The sequence below is a fragment of the Magnolia sinica genome, chromosome 14 (genome assembly GCF_029962835.1).
Source record: "Magnolia sinica isolate HGM2019 chromosome 14, MsV1, whole genome shotgun sequence".
Classification (NCBI taxonomy): domain Eukaryota; kingdom Viridiplantae; phylum Streptophyta; class Magnoliopsida; order Magnoliales; family Magnoliaceae; genus Magnolia; species Magnolia sinica.
The window spans coordinates 47,047,293-47,053,292 of record NC_080586.1 but is presented as its reverse complement, the minus strand read 5'-3'; positions in this window follow the sequence as shown (position 1 = coordinate 47,053,292).

The window sequence follows — 6,000 nt, the reverse complement described above, 5'->3', positions numbered from 1 at the left end:
GGAAGCGTAGGATTCGAACCGAGTTCGAAACGAGTATACTGATGAAAGGTGCGGACTATAAACGTTTAGGTTATGGTTTTCAAAGCTTTCAGTGTCAGTTAATGATTTATGACTGACTTGATTGCTGCCACATGTACTTAGCTACGATGTTTTTCATGTACTACACATATACGAACTATATTGGAATATAATGCATTCCATGTGTTTTTTGAAATGTATGAATGGAAGTGAAATTATGATTTGTGTTTGCCATGACTATTAACTTGGAATACGTGACCGTTATATGTATGACAACTCCTTTGTGAAAGGATTTGCCCTAATATATGTTATAACTAATTTATTTCATGTATGTTGAAATGTGTAGTCTAAGTGTTTGATAAAATGTTTGAATGAGTAATTATTGATGAAATGTATTTATTAAGGGTGTTGAGATGAGATTCTCAACTACCTTAGCTATATGAATGGATTCCTTCATGTAATTTAAATTCAACTACGTGATTTATGTACGAAATACATGTATGATATTATGTTCACTATGTGTTTGCTAAAATGCTCAAATGAGATTTATATTTGAATTAGTTGTTAAATGCTGTTTTGACTATCACATATGAATGCCTATTATATTTGAGTATGATTGAGACTAATACATAGTCCAGGCAATCGGTAACAGTTTCTGATTAAGTGGTAGAACTAGTCTCACCACAACGGATACGTTCGATGAATCTGAGTCGTACGGTGATTATCGGCAATGGTTAGGCCACAAGGAGTGCGTATGCGCTCCATGTTGATTAATTTAGTCTGCGCTCGTACCAATCGAACTCGTCAAGTAACTCGATTGCCTAATGTGTGTTTACCATGTATGGACGCTACTGCTTGAATCCAAGGTATCACTTACCAATGTAAAGCCCGTTTAACCTTTGTACCACGATCCGTTAAGACTCATGAGGCGGGCATGGTGGTATGAGACATCGTGGTCGAGCTGTCGGCCTACGCTAGGGTGACGAGCCTCCCCGTAATGACCAGTGAGCAACCCAAATTCGTGAGCCGAATACGGTGGTATAGGACACTGTATTCGAGCTGTCGGCCTACATCAGGTGATGAGCCTCTCGTAGTGACTTCGAGTATAAAATAGGCCTACGCGGATGGTGACGAGCCTCCCATAGTGACCTCGAGTGTAAACTCGTGAACTTGCCTATCCACTGCTTTCAAATTAAGGGTGATGTTGCCCTATAACTGCCTATTGTATGTGATTAACTAGGATTGAAGACCTTAGATGGATCATTGTTTGGGTAAATGATATAAAGGAAGTTACTTTAGCTTCCTAAATCTGCTGTATGAATAAGCTTAATCAAGTACTCAGCTAACACGATCATGCATTGCACTGCATGTGCTTAGGCGATGAAGGCACAGTGGGAGTAGCATGTGCGACCATGAGATGGTGTCGCAGAGGAAGTGTAGGCGAGGGCATACATCATTACCACATATCATCCTTGCATTAGCCAGAGTAGTTAGGGAATGTTTGTTGTATTGCTTTATCATTACTACTTGACTAATTTGATAACATGTTAACCTTTGCCTTATAGTACCACTGAGTTGATCACTCACTCCCACTCTGGGACGGTGTTTTAAAACATCAATCAGACTCTGTTTTAACTGCAGATGATGATACGGCTTGCGAGGCGGAACCAGACTTTTATGATGATGAGGAGGAGTTATCCTATGTACAACTATCAGGCGAGTTTATGTAGACCATGTATTGATCGTCGGGATTACATGGACTATATGGTTTTGTCGGACATTCACATTTTGTCATTTTGTATATTTTGGAACAAAACATATATATATTTAACCCAGTAACACACTCATACTCTGGAGGTTGTGAAAATGCATATACTTTATATATCTATCACAGTCTTCTGCTTGCTTAATTTATCTCTCTCCGGTGTATGATATGCTGATTTAGTGTAATCCCATTCATGTTTAATGCACTAATACGGACAACATTTATTCATCAATATCTATGTTGCATAAGTGATGCGACGAATCTCGGGAGTTGAGCCTTTGCTCGACCCTTGAAATTCGAGGCATTACACAGGCGGATAGTGAGGTCTCTTCCACTTACCCAGTTGTGTCCTTGATGGGGTGGCAAGCTGGTGTAAAGTGTACTAAACCCTGGTGATGATCCCAGAGATGAACAATACTGATATGTGGACTTATTGAGTAGGAGTTGCATACTCATCTATTCATTCTCACTATCCACTTGGGCTGGTGGTGCATAACTATTTGTTACGTGTATTTTCACAATGGCCAGGATTTCGGTTGGGGCACGTAACTAGCCTGAGATCAGGAGTTTACCACATTGAGTCTGACTATCCAAATTAGTTATGAGACTGGTTTATAAAGAAGTCCCTTCAGATGGACCCTATAGCCTGCGATACTACGTACTATCATCCCAACTTCACACTCCAGCATGGTCATCCCATTCGCATCGCATATTGTATTACATCCGTGGCATATGGCATTTTGGGTTACTGTGTTTCTTTATTTATATGGTCTAGGTATAATAACACTATTCGTGATACTCATCAGGAATTGTATATTACATTGCACCCTCGACATTTGATATTTGGCTCATTATGACTCCTCATTTGCATAGTTGATCTGTATTGCGTATTCTGATATTGATTGACTCATGGACTTGTTAGTATTTCTGCTTACTCTGATATCGTATGATTCATGATCTTACCAATATTTCTGATATTGTATGATTATGACATTGTATTGAATACTTGACACTTACCTTGTGCACACACTTACACTACCTTCTAAGCTTTCTATAAGCTTATGCATGATAGATGCGTGCAAGTAATGTTAGGTTACAGTGACGTTGAGCTTGGAGCATGCAGTTGTCTTCCAGAGCTTTGATTTTATGTATTTCCTTTTCAACATTGTATTCAAAGTTTATATTAGTGGATATATGATGATGATGTTACTTTTGTGATTTAGGTAAACTTATGGTTATGCTTATTACGAGATAAATGTATGTTGGAAAATCCTCCTTGTAGGATCCCAAGATCAGAACCTGACATATGGGTGCTGGGAGCCGAGAATGGAGTACTACGGATGCTGTCGGCACCGAATTCGGCGATCGGGATTCTTGTGAATCCGATTTCCGGGTTTGGGGCATGATACAGGTGACAAAGATTTGTTCACTAATATTAAAGATATGACTGATGGCTCAGTCACATTTGGTGATGGTAGCAATTGCAGGATTATTGGCCAAGGTACGGTTCAACTCTTTAATCTTCCTCCATTTAAGAATGTTTCGATTATAGAGGGCCTTAAGCATAATCTCTTAAGCATTTCTCAAATTTGTGATAATAAACATAGCATCAAATTCACCAACCAAGGGTGTGAGATTTCTAATGAGAATGGTTCTGTGATATTAACTGGTCGCAGAACATCAGAGAACTGCTATATAGTCAGTGATTCAAGCTCGTCTAAGTTATCGTGTTATATGGTCCAAACCAATGAGATCGAACTATGACATAAACACCTAGGACATGTACTTTACCATAATTTTTATAGACTGAGCAAAGGTGAAGTAATAAGAGGTCTACCCAAGTTAGAGAAAATGTATAAAATTTGTGGCGAATGTCAGATTGGAAAGCAAACTAGGAGTGCTCACAAGAAAGTGAACTCCAATGCCACATCCAAACCCCTTGAACTCCTCTACATGGATCACGTTGGACCTACTAGAACGGAGAGTCGAGGCAGTAAGAAATATATTCTGGTAATAGTAGATGATTTTACCAGGTTTACATGGTAGTTTTCATGAGAGAGAAATCTAAAACTCTCGATGAAGTGAAAAGGGTACTCAAGCGTATCCAAACTGAGAAGGAATCACATATCTCTAAAATTCGTAGCGATCATGGTTCTGAATTTGACAATAGCAGTTTTGAGAAGTTCTGTAGCGATCATGATATATCGCATAAATTGTCTGCTCCTAAGACACCTCAACAGAATGGGGTTATTGAAAGAAAAAAATCGTGTGCTTCAAGAAATGGCTAATGTAATGTTGAACAACATGAAACTTCCTAAAAATATTTGGGCTGAAGCAGTGTACACGGCTTGTTATATAATTAACTGTGTTTATACTAGAGAGTCAAATAATAAGACTGCATATGAACTGTGGTTTGATAAGAAGCCAATAGTCAAATACTTTCGAGTTTTTGGCAGCAAATGCTATATTCTATGTGACCAGGAAAATCTGGGTAAATTCGACACTAAAAGTGATGAGGGTATTTTCCTAGGATATGCGTTAAATAATAGAGCGTATCGTGTTCTCAATAAAAGGACCGGTGTAATTCAGGAGTCTATTAATGTGGTTATAGATGATCACCTGAATACACCTGTCTCAAGTTAAGAAGATGATGAAGTCTCTTTATTTGATAAACCAGACTCTTCATCTGGTTAAAATGACACTGAACCACGGTTAGTTAAAGACCATCCAACTGATCAAATTCTTGGGAATCCTCTCACTGGTGTGCGCACTCATGGGCAATTAGAAAATATTTATAATTATGTGTGCTTTACATCCCAGATTGAGCCGGCCAACGTAAAAGAAGCGCTTGCTGATGAAAATTGGATAGTGGCTATGCAAGATAAACTTTATCAATTCGTAAGGAATAATGTATGGTACTTAGTTCCTAGACCTAAACATATTATTGGAACTAAATGGATCTCTAAAAATAAGTCTGATGAATTAGGTAATATTATAAGAAACAAGGCTAGACGGGTTGTACAAGGGTACTCTCAGATAGAAGGCATTGATTATGATGAAACCTTTGCCCCAGTAGCTCGTCTTGAATCTATCAAACTGTTTATATCCATTGCTTATTACAAAAATTTTAAAATCTATCAAATGGATGTCAAGAGTGCTTTCTTGAACAATGATCTACATGAGGAAGTATGTATAAAACAACCTACTGGTTTTGAAGACCCTAAACATACTGATCATGTTTATCGCTTGAAAAAGGCACTCTATGGATTAAAACAAGCTCCCAGGGCATAGTACGAGAAATTGACTAAGTTTCTACTAAGTCATAATTTTGTAATGAGAAGTGTTGATAAGACACTATTTGTAAAGAAACACAATGATCACATACTACTAGTACAGATATATGTTGATGACATTATCTATGGATCTACTTGTTCTAACCTGTCTGTTGAGTTTGCAAATTTGGTGACATCCAAGTTTGAAATGAACATGGTTGGAGAACTAATTATTTTTTTGGGTCTGCAAGTGAAATAGCTTGAAGATGAAATTTTTATTTCTCAAACCAAGTATGCTCCAAACTTGGTGAAAAAGTTTAGATTCGAGAGCGGTAAAAATTTCGATACTCCTATGAGTACGACACTTAAGCTCTCTAAGGATTCAACAGGTAAAAGTATAGATCCTAAGTTGTATCACAGTATGATAGATAGTTTATTATATTTAACTGCGAGCTGACCTGATATTGCATTCAGCGTAGGAATCTGTGCTAGATATCAATTTGACCCTAAAGAATCCCACCTGATTGCTATTAAGCGTATTTTAAAATATGTCGCAAGTATGGCCAATCTTGGTCTTTGATATCCCCATGATACTAATGTTCAATTAACCAGTTATACAGATGCTTATTGGGCTGGTAATATTGATGATCACAAGTCTACTAGCGGTGGATGTTTTTATGTTGGGAACTGTCTTGTTTCAACATAGTAAGAAACAGAGTTCTGTATCACTGTCCACAGCTGAGGCTGAGTATATTGAAGCTGATAATGCATGCACTCAGCTTGTGTGGATGAAGAGGATGTTAAATGATTACAAATTTGCCTAAGATTCTATGGTTCTGTATTGCGATAATTCTAGCGCAATCAACATTTCTAAAAATCCAATCCAACATTCATGAACTAAGCATATTGACATTAGATATCATTATATTCATGAATTAGTGAAAG